Source organism: Cupressus sempervirens, chromosome 10 (assembly GCF_028749045.1).
Source record: "Cupressus sempervirens isolate cs-2001-9-10 chromosome 10, ASM2874904v1, whole genome shotgun sequence".
Classification (NCBI taxonomy): Eukaryota; Viridiplantae; Streptophyta; class Pinopsida; order Cupressales; family Cupressaceae; genus Cupressus; species Cupressus sempervirens.
The window spans coordinates 313,980,461-313,997,748 of NC_143127.1; the positions used below are offsets into that span (position 1 = coordinate 313,980,461).

The 17,288-nt window shown below is 37.1% G+C and overlaps 1 long non-coding RNA gene across 1 annotated transcript in view; it reads right to left on the minus strand.

Annotated features, from left to right (window-relative positions):
• The window catches only part of LOC149533881 (uncharacterized), a 49,798-nt gene that overhangs the window by 4,979 nt on the left and 27,531 nt on the right, over window positions 1–17,288 (minus strand). Inside the window, exon 3 of the long non-coding RNA XR_016357732.1 lies at window positions 2,289–2,404. This is a non-coding gene — a long non-coding RNA (uncharacterized LOC149533881). The remainder of the gene's footprint in view (window positions 1–2,288; window positions 2,405–17,288) is intronic.

Here is a 17,288-nt window from a genome sequence, read left to right on the forward strand (position 1 = left end):
TGGATTACTCCTTTCTAGGCTTCAAATCCTAGCAGTACATCAAAACAGGTATTTCAACCATATCTTCCCTAGCATGTTTGATTTCCGCACAATCTACTAGCCTTTTAAGATACTCTTCATGCCCTTTTGTAGCATATTCAAAATGCAAGTAGACTTCCTTTGGACCTACACCCTCAACAATTGGTTTGTAATTCATTAATTAGCCTAAAGGGAGAAGCAATTGTGTATTTTGGGCCCAACTTCTAAATCAAAAACGACCTAGATAATTTATGACATTTTTTGGATACCCATTTGGGATTTATACAACATATTTCAAAACTAGAGGATGTTGTTTTGTAAGGAATCCCTCAAAAATGAACTCCTGCTCTACTACAAGGCCTAATTAGGCTTGTTTCCCAAAGCAACTTTGTGGAATTCAACTTGAAAACCCCTAAACCTAATTCGTAAGCCTTAGGCATGTCACATATGGTCTGAATCCACATTTTCCAGCAATTGGAACCCTCATAAACTCACTCTTATATCAAACCCTTTGTCTACCTAAACAAAAAAGGTCTAATACATGAAGATCCAAAATGGCCTCTACCACACTCCCATGCCCTTGCAAAGTTACGGAACATAAAATACATCCAAAGACCCTCAATTCTACTGATTTATAGAATTTTTGAATAGTGGAATGGGTCTCAAAGAATATTTTGATGATTGAAACCCCCACACCTAGAGTTTCAGGACTTTTTTTGGTAAAACAGCTCTAGATTCCACAAATCTAAATGAAAAGGGGCGAATTTAGATGAAAATGAAAGAAGATTCTGAGGACCATCCAACTAAATAGGTTTCACATCAGTTTTAGATTGTACACGACCGTACAAAGCTCTGCAATAGCGAGAAAATCAAAAAATGTTAAGGAAAGTAGACAGTCTCATTTCTTACACCATCTAAATAACATCAATGGACCCTTCATCACTGAAGAAATAATGTTTACATGATGTAATATCGTATGGAATTGCTACAAATCAGTTTTTAAATTGTAACTAACAAAACCTATGACTTTGTTCACATTGACAACTTTTACACAAGTATTTTGAAAAATTTTGCATCTTTTGAGAAGCTTTTGTCAAATTACCCCAAATGTCTTCCTAAGACCTGGCTCTCCAAAGAGCAATCCTAGGATCATGCCACTTCACTCAGGCAATAGCAGGATTATTTGCTTGCACAGATGAGCGGTTTCAAGCTTTCAACACTCCTAAAAGACTTGTCTGATTGGGCCCTTGAGTGGCAGACCGATTACGTTTGAATAAAAACTCATCGAAGGAGTAGAGGGGGAGTGATTCTATCGATGGTAGTGGGGAAGCAAGATGGGTAGACCCAAAATGGTCTAAAGACCAAAACATAAAAATAGAGCCAGTTTGCTAATATAATCTCATGGAGGCATGAACTCATCTAGGTACTAGTATCCTGGCCTTTTTGACAACTCAAAGGTCTAAAATGAAAGAAAAGTGGTGCCTAGCACTAGGGCGCTAGAGTTGATCCCAATTTAACAATTTCAAGAGTCACGCAATCTAGAATGTTATAATATTTCCCGAAATAATCCCTATCAATGTTTCATATTATCTATCATAACGACTAAAATAGGTGCTAAAAACTGCACACCAAAACAACTACTAAACATTGTGTCAATACTTGAGAGATAAAAAAATTATGACAACATCTAGCCCCCACTTTAATGGGGGTATTGACCTACACACCTGCCCGCAATAAAATATGGAGAAGTAAAGGTCAAGGCACTTATCAAAAATCTTAAATATGAAGCAAAAAGATATAATTTCATAAAACATAAAAAAACACAGAGTACACAAGAATTCAAAACACATGAAGCTCAAAACATACACACAATTGACATAGAAAACACTCAACACACAACGCATACAAGCAAAGGACGGACACAAAACAAACATGTAAAGCATGTAAGAAATGGAGCAAGTAAATAAGGCATATAAACTGCTGTAGGAAAACATAAGACGCAAAAAACAATTATGCAGCATACACCGAGGTAAGGAACCCACAATACTAACCAATGTCAAAATTAATTCGGTGTTTAGGATATGAAAGGTGTAGAAGTTATATCTATTGTGCAATATAAGCATCCAGTCTTACAAGGTTAGTACATATGCATTATAAACACTATATAAGTAGAATGATTTCTGATATAAAGTGTGGGTAATAACAAACTCCTTAGAAGAATGTAAATCACCATGAACAAATCACCCAAATATGAAACAATAGCAATGTACCATCAAGAAATAATGAAGAACGCGTTGTTGGTGGCCTGTCAACACTTGCTTGCACCAGTACCGTTGATAAATCAGAAGAAATGCTGTTGGTGAATCTCTAGAAACTCAATAAAGACCTGCACTAACACATCTAACAAAGTCAAACTGCATTCTAATCAAAGCGCTTCAATAAAACTTCTTCCCCACAAAATACACCATTACAAAGGACAAGAAAAGCTCATCATATAAATCAGACATATTCTAGACCACATTAGCATACTAATCAGATGTTGAATAGTAGGTATAAAACATCATCAAACTCTTCAGAAAATACCTTTCGCAACTAACTATTCTGTCATGTCCCCATTTTGGCTAACATTGTTTAGCGTGCTAGATCAGTCTATCACAGGCTCTCGTAGACTAGTGGTGATGTGGAGAGAGTCAAACAGCGATTATTTGGCAGTATTTTGTCCTTACAGTTGATTAGTGATTTGGGTCAACATTTGTTATAAAGTAAAATTACTTTATTCAGGCCCAATTTTATAATTTGATGTTGAGATACACTTCTTATTATAAAGTAATATTTTATAAAAGTGCACTTTATTTCATAAAAATATTTGGATGCTTCTAGAATGTTTAAGTGACTTCTAGAGGTAGCTACTGAAAAGTGAAGAAATAGACCCTATGGGTCTTGCATTTGATCATCCAATTTGTATTTTCTCCCTTGACATCAGATTGTGATTCAATCACATAGCCTATTATGGAGCCAAGTGGTTTTAGATAGTCACTAGGTCTTTGGGAACAAATGTCTCCCTTGGATTCGCATAACTGAGGGGGTGAGATATCCTCTGAAGGGTTGCACATTTGGAGGTGATATTACAGTCACTTCAGCTAGGGCGTCATTGGGCCTAAGGCCATTTTCAGCATTTCAAGAGGAATTTTTCGCAAGGCCAAAATTATAGGAGGTCGTTTTTAGCAGGTTCGAAATTATAGGAAGCCATTTTTAGCAGATCCAAAATTTTAGGAGGCTTTTTTCAGCAGACCCGAAATTATAGGAGGGCATTTTCTGAGGACTATTCATTTTCAGTCATGGATTGATTGCAGGACATCTTTAGAAGGCTTAATTGTGGTGGAGGAAAGATTTATAGCTGCTGGTTCGTTACTACTACAGGTCTAATCCAATTTTCAGAATTTCAGGATAAGGCTTTGGAACCACATTTTTGTTCATATCTTCCTCATTACTCAGCATATCATTCTAGGTATTTTTGCACCGGATTTCTACCGTCGAGGAGATAAAGATAGGTGCATTTTGGAGTTCCAAAATGCCATGATTTATTTTTAAGGAATTTTTCAAAACTCCTAGACATTTTCAAAAATTTGCAAGGAAGTACATTTTCAGATTTGGGGTGACTTTGGCTTGGGTGTTGGCATCTTCAGCATTGGTAAAAATTATTACAGCCAAGTTCTTCACTTCTCATTTGGCATTTGGCATATTTTCTGAGAAATGTTTGTTTTCAGCTGAGTACAAAATATAGCTCTAGCACTTTACTATTTTACATTGTACTTGTCTTTGTTTGCCATTTGGCATTATTGGAATCAAAGGAAGGCTAGGATTTTGCAAGTGAAAGAGTATTGTAACTTTTAGATTATCTAGGGTTTGATGATCATATTATTGGCTCAAATTTGTATGGCATTGTTGCAAATTGTCAATATATGAATGGCATATGGTTTTGAGCAATTTCCTATGTTCAGCATTTACTTTCAGTAGTAGTCTTCAATTGCATGCCAAGTGTTTGACAAAATTTCTCAGTTCAGCATTAGAGGTTTTTTTAGTGGCCTATTGGTAGGGGTCATTACAATGGTATCAGAGCGATTTTCTTGCCATCCTGTTGGGTAAGAGCCGTCTTGTATGAGTGATCAACACTCTACTTTATCCAAAATGGACAGGTATAGTACAGAGTCTCAGAGAACACGATCTTGGACAGTTGATAGACGAAGTAGAAAGATCTAGAGTTGAAACAGTAGAAAGGATGGTTATTTAGACATTCGAGATGAACTTAGGAAAATAAGCCATGACATGTCTGAACAGTTGGTTAAGCACCACCATATGATGAATGACATGCTGTCCAACCCAGCTAAGGTGGATAAGTTGACTAGATTTCTATTTGGCAGATCTTCTCACAGGGCAGATGACACAATTACCAAGAACTTGCATGAGGAGTTCGAGAAACTAGCTTACAGCCAGGCAGAGGTCTCGGATTCTACTCTGCCATAGGAGGTAGTGGTAAAAGATACTACGCAGATTGATAGTAACGGTCAACTTGATACTCAAGTTGAGACAGTTGAATACAGGTCGCCAGAGGGTGATGTCATAGGTACTCGGGATGGTTTAGTTACGACAGGCAATGACTACAGCATAGAGGGTTCAGATGATGATTTTGAGGATGTTGTTGTGCACGATGGTGAGATACCTAGTAGAGATTAGCAGACATTGAGTATTCATGACTTTGCTGAGAGGGAGTACCAAGCACATTTGGATGCTTCGTCACATGAGGTTGAGGCCAGTAGTACTTCGCATTATTTGTCCAACCAGCTGAAGGTGAGCGAACACAGTATTGTGACTTCATTATCTCATCATGACAGGATGCGGGATATGATAGAGGATCACATCCGGATGATTCAGTTACAGGGCAGACATAAGGGAGTTTAGGCAGTCTTCTTGTGTTGACTTACAGGCGATTAGGGAAGGAATGGGAACGATGAAGTTGAGTTATTTACATCTTCTATCAAATCGTGACCATCTTCTTAGCCTTGCCGATGACTATTCAGATGCCTTGAGGAGGAAGGAGAAGGAAGTTGACAGGCTTTCTCACGAGCTTGAGGACACTCAAGCTTCCTTGGTTAATACTCCATTGGCATTACAGAAGTTGGAAGGACATGGGAATGAGCATGGCGTGGAGTTGAGTTTAGTACCATCTTGCACACCTGATAATCAGCTTCCTATGGCAGGTGGATCATATGTGGTCGTTGATAATGTTGTGAGTTCATCTTGCATTCACATCCACAATACAGGGACAGTGTTAGACAAGTATGTGAAGTTAGTTGGTATTAGTCATATTACTCAAGTGAGGAGTTTGCTTGAGTTACCAGTTGATCCTAGTTTACAGATATGGACTCAAGATTGTTATATTGGCATTTGGGATTCAGTTGACTGGAGATCTTTATCACTTTTTGGTAGCAGTGATTGTTTGGGTGCTATCATGGATTTGATTAGCAGATTGCACGGTGTTGTCCTTTCTTGTGCCAGCAGCTTGTCCGATGTTGGTATTAGTTTTTATAAACCGGTGTTGGGCTTTGTTCATATATTCAGTCAACCATTCTTGCTGGAATGTGTTGATGATCTTTCATATTTGGCAATGTTTACAGATGAGTCCTAGGATCATATTGACATTGATGACATCCAAGAGGATGCAGTGGGCAGTTTTGAGGACTTAGTTTCCATGGCAGTTTCTTTTGGAACAAAGGAATTGGGCAGCGGTGCTACAATTTTTGATACTCCGTATGTTGATATGAGCTTTGGAGTTGATTCGCAGGATGTGGATGGTAATACTCTAGAGATCAATAACTTTGAGGATACTCCTTTGGACAATGTGTCAGAGGAGGTTTGTAGGAGACAATCTAGCCAGCGCCATCATGTGTCTAGTCAACTGAGAGTTAGTGAGCAAGACATTGCTATTGCTTGCCAGCATTTTGATGCTGCTTGTTAGTTGTTAGCAGTTTATGGATGGGGTTCTCCTACTAGTGATGAGCAGGGAGGCAGTTATCTTTCCTTGACAGAGATCCACTCTTTATGGGAGGCTATCTGGATTCTGAGGCAGAATTATATGCAGTTGGTAGCCGACAGAGATTATCTTATGGAGTGGGGGAGTATAGCATATGATGCATTATTGGCCAAGGAAGATGACGTGAGTGAGCTTACTCAGTAGCTCGAGGTGACTTCTGAGATTCTTGAGAGTACACAGTTGGCTTTTGAGAAGTCACAGTTTCATTTGGTTGAGGTGAGCATGGAGTTAGAGCGACTGCAATCTTTACCAGACTCTGTACAGTCACTGGCTGTGGTGTCTGGTGATCCGAGGATGTCCATGGTCGAGATTGTCAGAGATAGTGGAGATGGGGATGCATCCATTCTTGATACTGGCATTGGCATATCGAGTTCGTTTCTACTAGAGTCAGGTTCAATTGAGTTGAGTGCTGCAGCAAATTGTTGTGATATGCCTGACATGGTGATGGCCTCTACTACTAATGGCATGGAGACTAGGGATGGTGTGTCAGAGATCATGTGTGATGTTGGTGAGCTGGCAATTGGCATGGTTCCTGCTAGTGATACTACTCCCTTGGCGATGTCTTCAGAGGTAATAGTCAGTTCCAGCTTGGTTAGTGATCAGTTGTAGTTAGTTTCATCTGGATTGCAGTCTGAGCCATTGACTGAGATTGGCGCATTCTATCGGCATTACACTGTGAGGTATGCTCATCAATTTACCTTTGACGACCATGTTGATGAGATGATGATACGGAGATGTACTTTGGTTCCTAGTGCTTGTCATCAATTATGGGACGATTTGATGCCACGGGATAAGAGTTGTGATGGGCATGACATGGCAATAGGTTTTGCGGTTGACAGCTTGATAGTACATGACTTAGAGTAGGAGTTTGGGAGTGATGCTTCAGCGGTTGTTATTGATTCTACTCTTTTGGCTATGTCATCTCCTGACGTAGCTGGTGATCAGTTGCAGTGGGTCGTATCACCTGTGCATGGCGAGCTGTCGACTGAGGCTGGTACTTTTAATCAGCATTATACTGCGGGGTATGTTCATCAGTTTGCATTTGATCCATGTTTTGAGGAGTTGATGGCAAGCAGACTTGGTTTGGGTTCTATTTCTTGTTGTTTATCTTGTGATGTCTACTCACCATTAGCGGTGCATGGGAGTTATGGTTATGAGACAGTGGCCGGTGATTTGCAGAGTTGTGTTGATTGCAGTAGGTGTACAATGTGTGGATTCTCCGTACTTGGCACAGTTTCATTCAGGAGTGTCCACCATTGCGACAGAGTTGGATTGTACATTCCGCATAGGCAGTGGGATGTGTCGATGGTATTTACTGTGTTGGCAATTTGGGATGTCCACTCTACTTGGGTTCTGATATTTTGGGAGTTTGTGTCTCGGGGGTTCTTGACTATGGCAGTAGTGAATTTGAAGTTCAGTTGAGCAGTGATTCACGCTTCATTCATGGATTCTTGGTTATATTGCAGAGGTTATTGCAGGAGCTTGCGTTGATTAACAGCAGTATATTGTATGATTATATTTGGGATCCAGGTGGGCTGATTGGTTTATTGTTCAGTCATTGCTTGAGGACAAGCAATTTCAAGAAGGGCGGACTGTCATGTCCCCATTTTGGCTGACATCGTTTAGCGTGCCGAATCAGTCTATCACAGGCTCTCGTAAACTAGTGGTGATGTGGAGAGAGTCAACCAGCGACTATTTGGCAATATTTTGTCCTTATAGTTGATATATGATTTGGGCCAACGTTTGTTATAAAGTAAAGTTACTTTATTCAAGCCCAGTTTTATAATTTGATGTTGAGATGCACTTTTTATTATAAAGTAATATTTTATAAAAGTGCACTTTATTTCATAAGAATATTTGGATGCTTCTAGAATGTTTAAGTGACTTCTAGAGGAAGCTACTGAAAAGCGAAAAATAGACCCTATGGGTCTTGCATTTGATCATCTAGTTTGTATTTTCTCCCTTGACATCAGATTGTGATTCAATCACATAGTCTATTATGGAGCCAAGTGGTTTCAGATGGTCACTAGGTCTTTGAGAACGGATCTCCCTTGGATTCGCATAACTGAGAGGGTGAGATATCCTTTGAAGGGTCGCACATTTGGAGGTGATACTACAGTCACTTCAGCTAGGGCATCATTGGGCCTAAGGCCATTTTCAGCATTTCAGCATTTCAAGAGGCATTTTTAGCAGGGCCGAAATTATAGGAGGTCGTTTTTAGCAGGTTCGAAATTATAAGAAGCCATTTTTAGCAGATCCAAAATTTTAGGAGGCTTTTTTCAGAAAACCTGAAATTATAGGAGGGCATTTTCTGAGGACTATTCATTTTCAGTCATGGATTGATTGCAGGACATCTTTAGAAGGCTTAATTATGGTGGAGGAAAGATTTATAGCTGCTGGTTCGTTATTGCTACAAGTCTAATCCAATTTTCACAATTTCAGGATAGGGCTTTGGAACCACATTTTTGTTCATATCTTCCTCATTACTCAGCATATCATTATGGGTATTTTTGCATCGGATTTCTATCGTCGAGGAGATAAAAATAGGTGCATTTTGAAGTTCCAAAATGCCATGATTTATTTTTAAGAAATTTTTCAAAACTCCTAGACATTTTCGAAAATTTGCAAGGAAGTACATTTTCAGATTTGGGGTGACTTTGGCTTGGGTGTTGGCATCTTCAGCATTGGTAAAAATGATTACAGCCAGGTTCTTCACTTCTCATTTGGCATTTGGCGTATTTTCTGAGAAATGTTTGTTTTCAGCTGAGTACAAAATATGGCTTCAGCACTTTACTATTTTACATTGTACTTGTCTTTGTTTACCATTTGGCATTATTGGAATCAAAGGAAGGCTAGGATTTTGCAAGTGAAAGAGTATTGTAATTTTTAGATTATCTAGGGTTTGATGATCATATTATTGGCTGAAATATGCATGGCATTGTTGATATATGAATGGCATATGGTTTTGAGCAATTTCCTATGTTCAGCATTTACTTTCAGTAGTAGTCTTCAGTTGCATGCCAAGTGTTTGACAAAATTTCTCAATTCAGCATTAGAGGTTTTTTTAGTGGCCTATTGGTAGGGGTCATTACATATTCCTTGCAAACAGCATCTAGTTGACAAGCAACTATTGATAAAAAGAAAGTAGAAACAAAGAGGTGTTTCACCTTATGTAATTCACATGCTCTGAAACATAACATGTAAGACCCGTTTGAAAAGGTACAGAACTCTAAAGACTAAAAATGTGATGTTTAAAAACTGCATGGCCAGCATACACATTCTCATTGGCAATAAAAGAAGGAATAACACCCATAATATAAAAATGTAATTGATATGGCTAGGATACGAATGGTACAGCCAAATGGAAAAGGGAACATGCAATAAGTCTGCAAAATTCACCCATCCAAACTCAAAACAAAAAATACTAAACGATCATTCCAAAAATATCAACTTGAAATAAATCAAACACCTTCATATGTGCAACTAAAATTTAAATTTCATTTTGCAACTAGTGAGCTCTGTATGAAATCAATCGAACCAGTTGAAAATCTATGAAATATAACTCAAAATTGTATTACACGTATGCTTACCAAAAGTCAAAATCAATACTTACCATGAGACAAATAGAAGTTGTTGCTCCAGCCAAAAAGACTCCTTTGAAACTTTTGGTGGCTTAAGCATATATAAGAGAATGTCCCGACGCAAGATAAGAGAATAGCAATACAAGAACAGAGAAAACCACAACTAAAACAGTTACGAAGACCTGTAAATGAGAAACTGAGTTGATGCAAGGATTATTGGACGCAATGAAAATGTACTTGGCAAGAAATGTGGGAAATAATTCAACATTGAGGCACAAAACATAAAACACATGATTTCATGACTTTGACACCAAAAATCATTGAACTAACAATGAAAAGACAATATTTCTATAGGTTATGATACCAATTAAGAATTCACTTTAAAAACTAGGTAGGAAATTGAAATATCCCCTCTAATGAGAAAATCTTATATTTAAATATTATAATCTACGTTCCTATTTAGTTGAGATGAGTAAATGATTAAGAATAAACTAAAAAATATTAATTAAGTTGAAATGATATTACTAATAATTAAATTAAACTATTTATTAAATAATAAATATCATACATTAGCTTAAAGACATTAGATTATAAACTAAATATGTGACTACAAGTAATAATAATTAAAGATGCAAACAATCCACTATGAATTTACTCATCTCTAATATTAATCCTTAAGAAATGGGGCCCATACATTTGGACACACCACACCACACCACATGTTCTTTGTATTTGGGCGGTATATAACAATGGACCATCAAACAAGATAAAACAATCGAACCCTAGGAAAAAGAACAGAGAATACATATAATAATTTACACAAATAATTATCTTCACAAGGGCCATAAATGATGGCACAAAGAATGTATTAAAACATACGCCATCCCACATGGATTAGAATAGAGGGATGACGTGGAGTTTCATATGGACTTTAACGGAGAGATAAGGGTGAGACGACTAAGCATAGAAAAGAGAAGGTATCTAAACAAAACAGCCCATAAATATATTAATTAATCAGGACACATTTTGATTGGCTCAACCCATTAAAAAAAAAGATATATATTTATATCTTCAAATTAAAAGAAGTGGGCATGTATGCCTCCAAAATCGTTAATTACCAATGGACTAAACAAAGGAACATCTGACCCACGTCAGTGGATGACATGAACCGAATTGAAATAAAATAATACATATGAGCGGAGTGACGTGATAAGATATTAAAAGAGAATCAATTTTCCTTATTTTCAATTGCTCATTGATTTCAACTAAAAAATTAAAGTGAAACATTATAAAGACCATGGAGTTAAGGATCGATAAGAACCGTAGAAGATGATTAGAATCTCAAAACTATTAAAGACCCTGAACCTTCCAATTAAAGAAGTCAAACATTTGAGGTAAAAACATCTACCAATTACAAGGAAGGTATGAACGTTATTAAAAAATATCTTATTTATAAATATCTTATTAAGAAAAAATCTTACATTTTAAGTATGAATATTTTATTAAGGAAGACATTAATGATTATTTTGTGCAAGATATATGATGTATTAGGAAAAATGATTAATTGTTAAGATCAAGAGAGTTCTTTTGGGAAGAGAGTGATCTTAATAGCTTAAGATCAAGAGAGTCCCATTAGGAAGAGAATGATCTTAATTTGGTTATAAGGTTGGAATATTCCGTAGATGTTAACATATGCATATGTGACAAGGGCCATGGATAGAGAATGTCTCTTCTAGGAAGGACCTTAAAGGGAGCACTTCATAGAAGACGGAGAAATGATCGAGGACTTAAGAATCCTCAAGAACAGTATCTATCCCAATATGAAGACATCTTTAAGGTTAGTGTTAGGATAGAGGGTAGAATAGTAAAATATAACTTATTATTTTATAAATTCTAACATTGTTTTGCAGGTAGTCTTGTCCTAATTAGTGGGGACATTACAAAAATGGTAGCAATCACCATCTACAACAAGAGAGGTACCAAATGTAATGGATGCAATATCAAAGAGATGCCTTACTGGGTAGAAGATTGGCACATACCTACGACCACCACAAATAGAGTTATATCAATCAAATGATTAAATTTATTCAAACCATAAACATCCATTACAAATTATAGCTCGCAATTCACCTTGCATTCCATCATTTAACAACTTTCTCTTACATTCAAACTCAAGACGTTAGATTTTTTATAGTTTGAAATATGACAATATTCATCACTGTCTACTATGTCCAACTATATTATTGTCTTTATCGCAATCCTCTAAGTCTGCACCTTCATACATGAAAGAAGGGAAAAGGTTGTGGTGTATATGGGCTTGCATAAGTCAAAGCCCGTATTGGTATTCCTACCTCCACAATAGAAATGAGTAATGATAAAAGTTATCGCATTCTCCCTTAGGGGAAAAGGAAAATAAACAACTGAAACTAAAATAATTACCTTAGAAGTAAGACCCTTTCCTTAACCTCATGTCAGTGATGTTGACTTTCTCTCACAAAATCTTGCAAAATGTTAGTACAACTTGAAGATAATAACAATCGTAAACAAATACTTAATAGAAGATTGTTGCATGAATTCCTAGAAATTGACAAGGTGAGATTCTTAGAAGGTATTGCGAATCGAGAAAGGAGTTGCTTTTGTTCAAGAATAACACCTTTTCACAAGAAACTTGTGAATTTGTATTAAAATTGGAAGACTAGCTTTTGGTACTAATCTCCATGCCTTTCTTGTAATTTAAATGTCCAAACTAAGACCACTTCGGCACACAACACTAGGGTGTTAGTGTCTTAGTACAATTTAACAATTTCAATAACCAAGAGGGTGTTAGTGTCTTAGTACAATTTAACAATTTCAATAACCAAGCGCTTTGGAATTTCATTCAGTTTGCCAATATAGTCCCAGTACAAGTGCATTTTAAGTGATAATTGAAAAGCACCAAAATGAGTGTTAAACACCACATTAAACTATGAGGGCTACATACAAGGAACTTTTGAATTTATGCCAAAATTACTATCTATCAATGCTAATGTCTTGGCATTTTTGGCAATTTAAAAATCCAAATTTAGAGCACACTAGAGCCATGCACTAGGGCACTCGCATCCATTCCAACTTAATAGATTGGAGAGCAAATCCCTTTTAATCAAGTTTGCCAATCTAGTTCCAATCCATGCATGCAAAGGAAACTAATACTTGATATAAAACCGGTGTATGTTTCATAACACCTTTAGAATTCTCAACTTGGTTTCTTTTGAACTATTAGGATTAGAGACAGAGAATTTCCTTGAAACATTACAAATGGTGTGAGTTGCTCCTATTTACAACTCACACTATTTCACAAACAATTTTGAATTAGAGGCAAAACCATGAGAACAATAGTGTTGGGTGTTAGTGTCTAGCCATTTAGCCAATCAAAGGTCTGAATGAAAGGAAACTAGTGATAGGGCACTAGTATAAAGCATAAATTGACAGTTTAGGATATGAAAGGTGCAAAAGTTATATCTCATCTACAATATAGCCCATCCAAGGTCTACCAATGTTAGTACATATGCATTATAAACATTGTATAAGTGGAAAGACTACTAAAATGAAGTGTGGGCAATAACAATCTTTTGTAACATACTAGAAGAATGTCAATTATCATTAACAAATCACCAAATGTGAAACAAAGGCAAAACACCTTCTATAAATAAGCTCGTGATGTTCTGTCGAGACTTGAAACACTAGGGCTGAATCTCTAGAAACTCTATAAAAAAATTACTAACACATCCAACAATACCAAACTGCATTACTCTCAAAGCACTTCAATAAGACTCTTGCCAGACCATTAAGGATGACAAAAAAGGCTCATCATATTAATCAGTCATATTCTAGACTACATTAGTATGTTGATAAGATGTTGTAGATAGAACAGTAGGTACAAAACATCATTAAACACTTTGCATATTACATTTTCCACCCAACTACGCCTCGAAAACATTATTTAGAAAACAAGCAACTAATGACAAACAGAAATTAGTGACGAACAAGAGGTGTTTCACCATATGCAATTCACACGTCCTGGAACATGTCATGTATAATCAATTTGGAAAGGTATGAACCGCACAAGACTCCAATCTATTAGTTAAAAGTTTCATGGCCAATGTAGACATTCTCAATGGTAATCAATATTAGTAGTAAAAAAGGAATAACACGCTTAATGTAAGCACTTAAATTATATGTCGAATATACGAATGGTATGCCAAGCAGGCAAAGTGAACAATGTGCAAGAAGTCTCCCAAGTTCACCCACCAACACTCAAACACAATAAATTAACAACTATTCCAAAAATATCAACCTGAAATATATCAAAAACCTTCTTATATGCAACCAAAATCAGAAAATTCATTTTAGGGTTAACTCCCTAACACTGAGCACGCGACCCAAATACAAATCTATGAAAAACAGCTCATAAATATGCTCTTTAGAAGTCAAAGGCAATGCTTGGCATAACAAAAATGGAAGTTGTTGCTTCAGCCAAGAAGACTCCTTTAAAAGATTGATGGCTATGGCATATACAACAAGGCTTCTTCCTATAAGATAAGAGAATAGTGTTAGCCGACTGGATTGTCGTCGATGTTTTTGTAGCCGACAGAGTGATTGTCGTCGGTGTTTCTGTAGCCGACGGGGTGATTGTCGTCAGTGTTCCTATATTCTGTAGCCGACAGGTAAATAGTTTGTAGCGGACATAATGTTTGTGGCCGACGGACTCCTTCAGGAAGGTTCGGCAGATAGTATTTATCAGTGTTTCGGGACTCGCTGAGTCATGCCAGGACTCTGCGAGTCCGAGGCAGAGTCCATGTCTCTGAGGCAATCTGCCTCTGGACTCGGACTCGGCCGAGTCCTGGCAAAGTCCACATGGACTCGCCGAGTCCAAGGACTCTGCTGAGTCCTGGGCGAGTCCAGAGCCCAGGACTCTTTTTTTTTTTTTTTTAATTTTAAAAAATTTAAAAAGATAGAGATTTTCGGAAGATGTTTTTTACAATGTATATGAATTCTGAAAATGATGTGGCATGTCAAGAATCTATGAAGGATTGAATCTTAAATCTTAAATCTTCAACTTTATATTATGTTATTCAATTTTTTCCTTCAAAAGTTCGTTATTATACTTGTATGATTTTCCGAGTCCTTGCAGAGTCCTGGCCGAGTCTGGTCGCCGAGTCCGAGTTCGAGTCGAATTTTGACTTTCCGAGTCAGAGGCGAGTCCGAGTCCCGTAACACTGGTATTTATATCCCATCTAGGATCATTGTATTTGATCTTCTATCATTCATCTTATGAAGCATAATATAATGTTCTGGTATATGCGAATAATCTAAGGAATTCTGTTGTTTGTGTTTCATTGTCTGTATGCATTCATTTATTTTACCCGTACGGTAAACAAATAGCCAATCAAGGATACCATGAACCAACAGTGAAACAATTACAAAGCTCTAAAAAGGATAAATGCAGATGATCCAAGGACAACTATCTGCAGTGAATATGTAGTTCGCAAGTAATTTCGTTCACGATTCAACATTTAGACACTAATCATAAATGTATGATTCCATGGTTTCAACACCAAAAATCATTTAAGAAGCAACGAAAAATAGTATATCTATTAGTTTTTCTGCTCATAAAATCCCACTTTAAAAATCAAGTAGAAATGGTGATTATTCTCATTGTACAACAATAATATTTAAGATACATCTATGACAAGAGATGTATTAAGGTGTCATGTCCCCTCTTTAGTCTGAAGAGCAAAGTTATGTGAGTTAGCCTATCATGGGGATCTCGTATGCTAGCAGTTGTGGATAAAGACTCATACAAGATATTAAGTGACCAGGCTTGACTTTACAAGCAGTTGAGTGCAGTTCCTTGATTTTAGGGGGTATCCCTACATTTTAGGAAGATGTGGCAATTTCCAGATGTGAGGTTCCACGGGACCATTCCATAATTTCAGTTTCAGGATGACAGGGTGTGTTCTCTAGTTTCTAGGAGCATACCTAGATTATAACGAAGGGACTAACAGTTGACCCATCTCATTCAGTATCATTCACAGACAGGTGACATAGTTAGTTTCACGTTTATTTGATTAGTTTGGGCTTTCAGAGGAAAAATGGGGAATATTTTAATATATTTAAATACTTCCTAAGTTAGCATTTAAATAATTTATAATAAGGCTATTTATATAGTCATTTTGGAGTAATAAGTGGAATATAGCTTCGTTTGATCAGATGTGCCCTTGTGTTATAGCTCATTGGAAAGGTTTATAATTATTATAAACTATTTTCACTATCCGGAGACTTTTTGGCCCTATGAGTTATGACATTTTAATAAAGTAATGTTTTTCCTATAGCCTGGATGCCTTTATTTGGGAAAATGTTATTTTATTATAAAGTGCATAGTGTAATTCTCATTTAGGGTTCGATTTGCACTTGGGAGGAGTTATAAGGAGATGAAAACCTAATTGTTCATTATCTTTTGGCATTTTGAAACTTGTGAATTATGAAATTGCTCTGGAAGGGCGATTTTGTGGCCTTGGACGAAACCCTCAATTCTGGACTCTTGGGACGCAAACCTTAGCAAGTCTTGGTGATTGGAATTGTATTTCATTGCATTCAGATTGACAGAGGAGGTGGTCGATTTATCTTGGCATTATCATTGGAGTGGAGTAGGGCACTTGCAGTGGGGCAGACAACTTTTGGAAACAAGCATTTCATTGCAGCAGCTCACGTGGGGTTGGAGAAGGTCTTTTCTTCATCATTGGACGCCATAGCTTCCCTTTGGCATTGGATGGTTCATTGCAGCAATTTCTTTAGGGTTGAATCATTCTCAAAGCATCTCCCTATAGCTGGTGTTGATCCTTGTTTGAGACAGTATTGTATATTGGCAGTGATCTCTTTGAAGTTAACATATCAAGTTGTTGGTTGGGTCGGGTACATAATATTTCAAAATTCAGAAATGTTAAAATTTGCAATTTTGTTTACATTTCTTAAGTGCTATTTATTTCCTATTTGTTATCCAATTATTTTATTTCCGAAAAACCTCAAAAAACTGAAAAAACAAGGAAAAGAAAAAAGAAATCAGAATTCAGCTAAGATCATTCAGCAGTAATAAACGCTAGTCATAGATTCAGATTTTGAAACAAACGGTAATTTCTATGGTCACCGGAATTAGGAATCTTTCATAAGAATGATGGATGTACCCTCTGCCAATAATGGCGACATTTACTACAAGTGCCCTCTACCAGGCATGGCGATGTTCACTAAGAACACCCTCTATGGACGACATCCAAGAATGTCCTCTATGGCCAACATTCACACGATGTCCTCTATGGCCGACATTCAAGGATGCACTCTTTGGCCGACACTCAAGAATGCCCTCTATGGCCGACATTCACATGATGTCCTCTATGGCTGACATTCAAGGGTGCCCTCTATGGCAAGCATTCATAAAGAATGCCCTCTGTGGCCGACATTTAGAAATACCCTCTATGGTCAACATTCATTGCGAATGTCCTCTGTTAGCAGCATTCAAAAATGCCCTCTACAAAAATCTCTTGGGTCTTTGGATTCCCTTTAGG